Here is a 4,775-nt window from a genome sequence, read left to right as displayed (position 1 = left end):
TCTGATGTCCATCTTGTTGATGTAACAGCCACCAAAATTCATTGACAGAAAACGATTGTTCTTCAGCAAAGCCTTCTCTTTGTAAAAGGGAACCTATTACTTCAATAAGAAACCTGAAAACCTGCAGAAACTGAAAGCTCTGGCCTGTCCAGACCTTACCTTCTAGCTGCAGTCTCGGCAGCTTAGTGTTCCAGCCATGCTGAAATTAAAGTTTTACTGTTCATGATAATGACAATCCAGAGGACTGTCAATCCTCTTGGCTCTCCTCCCATTTCACACACTTCAAAGTGGAAAACGCTACCTCCCAGTTCATTGTGCTGAGACTGCACATGCTAGACGTTAGTTCTGAGTAGCTAATGCTCTATTCATTCACACCCTGATTTGCTTTACAGTAATTTCCCTCTGTAGACAAGCCATTCTGGTACTTGTACACTGCAGTCCAAAAGACAGCTTGTGCAGACATCGGAATTGGCTTTAAACTGGACAGTTCAAGTACTAATTGCAACTGCCTAGAACTCAGTGGGCGCATCTGCATGAGGCGTTTACTGTGGAATTGCCTAATTAGCTCTGCAGTAAAGTCGCTGTGTCTACACATGTAGCCGTTAGGCTGCAGTAAACTAATTAACTCTGCCATAGGTTAGTTCTTGTATACACAAGTAGTATTCTACAGAGGTGTTTTTTAGTGCACAGCAATGCATGTGTAGATGCTAACAGGGCTGGCTGCAACACAAGGGTGCTTCAGTGTGGGGATTGCCTGCTGGCTACCCCGCACTGGAGCATCCTCATGCCCCAGCCAGTCCCTCTGCGGCATGTTGAGTCAGGTTGGAGCAGCCCTGGACTAGCAGGCTAAGCCCCTGGGTCCCCTGCCAACTGGGACTGCTGCACCCTCCACATTTGCCTGGCTCAACATATAAACATGGCACTCAGGAGCAATAAACTCCTGAAAGACATGAGCTGGAGTTTATTGCATTGCATTAATTGCACATGTAGATATGCCCAATGTGGAGCTACACACCCCCGGCCTTTAGGTAGGTTCCAGGTGAGTTTTGCATTCTGCCCTGAGCGCCTGGCTGTTGTGGCTACTTGTTGATACCAGAGCTAGATAATTGAAAGCTGGCTGGAGGAGATCTATGCAAATTCCCCCCACACTGCTGAATTGCAGAGTAGGTATTTTAGGATGGACAAGGGCTGGAGGCCTGCGCATGATGCACATTTGGCCGAGCCCAGTAAAGCAGTGTGCAATTAAAATAAACTGGGGCTTTGGCCATCTCTAAAATTACCTGGCAAGATCACAAACTTGAGAAGAAAGTTTTCATTTGAGGAAAACTCCTCAGCTCACTTCAAAGCTCACTTACGAGCACTCGTGATGCTCTGGTGTGGTGCCAGAGGATTAGAGGAGGGCCAGTGTGGTTCCCATCTTCAAAAAGGGGAGGAAGGAGGACCCAGGAAACTATAGGCCAGTTAGTCTTACCTCAATCCTGGGCAAGCTTTTTGAGAGAATTATCCTGGCACATGTCCACGAGGGACCAGGAGGGGAGATTATGCTTAGGGGCAACCAACATGGGTTCATTAGCGGCAGGGCCTGTCAGACCAACCTGGTGGCCTTCTACGACTGGGTCACCAAATCATTAGATGCAGGGGGAGCAGTGGACGTAGTCTTCCTGGACTTTCAGAAGGCCTTCGACACTGTCTCTCACCCCGTTCTCATTAAGAAACTAGGGGACTGTGGTGTCGACACCCACCCAGTCAATTGGGTTGCCAACTGGCTGGAGGGCCGCACCCAGAGAGCGGTGGTGGATGGGTCATTTTAGACCTGGAGGGATGTGGGCAGGGGGGTCCCCCAGGGCTCAGTCCTTGGGCCCGCACTGTTCAACATCTTCATCAGCGACTTGGACAAGGGGGTAAAAAGCACCCTGTTCAAATTCACAGGTGACACTAAGATGTGGGGAGAAGTAGGCACGCTAGAAGGGAGGAATAGGCTGCAATTGGACCTAGAAAGGTTACAGGGGTGGGTGGGTGGATGAGAATAGGATGGGATTCAATGCTGACAAGTGCAAGGTAATGCACCTGGGGAGGAAGAACCAGCACCATACCTACAGGCTGGGGAACTCCCTTCTGGTCAGTGTAGAGGCAGAAAAGGATCTTGGACTCATCATTGATGCCAAGATGAACAGGGGCTGGCAGTGTGGGGATGCAGTCAGGAAGGCCAGCCGTATCTTGTCATGCATCCACAGATGCATCTCAAGCAGGTCCAGGGAGGTGATACTCCCCCTCTGTGAGGCACTGGTCAGGCTGCAGCTGGAGTACTGCGTCCAGTTCTGGGTACCGCACTTCAAGAGAGATGTGGACAACATGGAGAGGGTCCAGAGGAGGCAACTTGCATGATCAGGGGGCAGCAGGGCAGGCCCTATGAGGAGAGGCTACGGGACCTGAACCTGTTCAGCCTCCAGAAGAGAAGGCTGAGAGAGATCTAGTGGTCTGTTACAAACTAGTCAGAGGGGACCAGCAGGCATTGGGAGAGTCCGTTCCCCCGACCACTACCAGGAGTGACCGGGAATAACGGTCACAAGCTGGCAGAGGGTAGATTCAGACTAGATATCAGGAGGCGCTACTTCACCATCAGGGCATCTAGGATCTGGAACCAACTTCCAAGTGAAGTGGTGCTGGCTCCTACCCTGGGGGTCTTTAAGAGGAGGCTGGATGAACACCTTGCTGCGGTTGTTTGACCTCAGTACTTTTCCCTGCCATGGCAGGGGGTCAGACTCGATGATCTGCTCAGGTCCCTTCCAACCCTACTAACTATGAAACTATAAAAGCTTTTGTGCTCTCTGCAAACATTTGCCTTGTCAGCTTTGCAATTTGGAAAACCATCTGTGAGTTTGTAAGCTGGAGCAAAGAGGTTGGGAGACGAGCAAAAAAATTAAAAATAGAAAAAACAGCAGTAGCATTTTAGTTGGAAAGGGTGGGGAAGAATAATTGGGGAGTTCATTATTATTGGTTATGTGTTATTTAATTTGTAATTGGTCTACAGGGAGCCATTGCAGACAAATGCACCTTCAGTAGGATATTGCTATGTCATGACACGATCCCAAGTCTACCCTGTCACCCAGCTGTCTTAAAAACATGATTGGAATAGTCTCATCCCTCTCCCTGTTCATGCACTTTTCAGGACTATGCAGTGTGACAATCAGCAGCTGACATTCAGCAGAGGCCCAGTGCAGATAATGATGCATGAGAGAGTTTTCACAGCATTTGCCAGTTCCTTGCTGCCTTCTACTTGGGCATATGGAAAGAAGTATAAGTGACCTACAGAGGTGTAGGTTGCAGCAGTGTTGATCTATGGACATAGGCAGACACAATTCCGTAAATCGGATATATTTTATTAAACCAGCTCAAATAGTTGAAAAAAATTCTTCTTTGCAAGCTTTCAGGTACAAGTACCCTGCGTCAGGCTAAGGAAGTGCGTGCAGTTGGCGTGTGCTCTTCCTGGATGGAAGGAAGAGTAAAAGGGCCAGAGGCTGGGCTGCATGCAAGAAAGGCAGTCAGTGAAGATATAAATTGAGGAGTCAGTGGGTGAGAGGCAGGCTGGCAGGGAGATGGAGGGGAATGAATGTAGCTGGTAAATAGTGGAGAGGTACCTGGGGAGTCAGGTGTTAGGCAGGTTATAATGCGTCTCTCACCCACTGATTCCAGCAGCTTGTGGAATCACAGAAATTAAGGGCTGGAAGGGACCTCCAGAGATCATCAAGTCCAACCCCCCCACTCTGGGCAGGAATAGTGCTGAGATCAAATGATCCCAGCAAGGTGTCTGTCCAGTCTCCTCTTGAAGACTTCCAAGGTTGGGGACTGCACCACCTCCTTGGGAAGTCTGTTCCTGATTCTGGTCACCCTTACCGAGAAGTTCTTCCTTACATCCAACCTGAAACCATCCTCTAAGTTTATGGTCACTGCTCCTTGTCCTCTTTTGGGGTGCCTTAGTGAACAGTGTCCTCCCAAAGTAGTGTTATGGAAAGTGCGTTCCCTGTTGGCTCTAAAGGGCTTGTGCTTTTCAACATCAGAGTGTTTGCGGTTAGCAATGCATGAGCTGCACTTCTATAGAGGCAGAGAAAAGCATGGGACGGAAGGAGGGGATACAGTGCTCTGGCAAGGGCTGGACTTCAGGGGGTTGTTTCAGCCCCGTATAGGTATAGGATAGACTAAAGGACAGCTTTTGTTGTCAGAAAGAGTGGGTGAGGGCTTTGTCAGTACCTTTGTGTTAAATATCGATGTATGAACCTGTAATTATATAAGAAACAAGGGTAAGATGTTCACTGAAGAACACTGGAGTTTTAAGCAAAGTGAATGAGACGTTGTTTATCATGCGAGTATTATGTAATTTCTTGAAATTGTATTTGTGTATTCCCTTGGTGAGGCCTCAGGTGGGGTCCTTTTTAAATCTGTCTGATATTGCCTGTTTTCTAATAAAATGTTACAAAAAAAATGTTCTCCCAACTCCTGATATTCACCCTTATGTACTTAGAGACAGCCACCAAGTCCCCCTTCAGTCTTCTCTTCCCCAGGCTGAACAGTCCCAGATAACAGTCCCAGTCTTTCTTCATAAGGTTTGTCCTCTAGGCCCTTAATCATTCTCTGGACCCTTTCAAAATTCTCCACGTCTTTTTTGAAGTGCGGCACCCAGAACTGGACACACTACTCCAGATTAGGTTCATAAGTCATGTAAAAAAAAAATGATAATAAGGAAAGGTGGGGGCGTGGCGCTCTACATTAAGGAGGAA

Source organism: Gavialis gangeticus, unplaced genomic scaffold (assembly GCF_001723915.1).
Source record: "Gavialis gangeticus isolate Ggan-Ray unplaced genomic scaffold, GavGan_comp1, whole genome shotgun sequence".
Lineage (NCBI taxonomy): Eukaryota > Metazoa > Chordata > Crocodylia > Gavialidae > Gavialis > Gavialis gangeticus.
The sequence above is the reverse complement of the archived record's forward strand: the minus strand, read 5'-3'. Positions refer to the sequence as shown.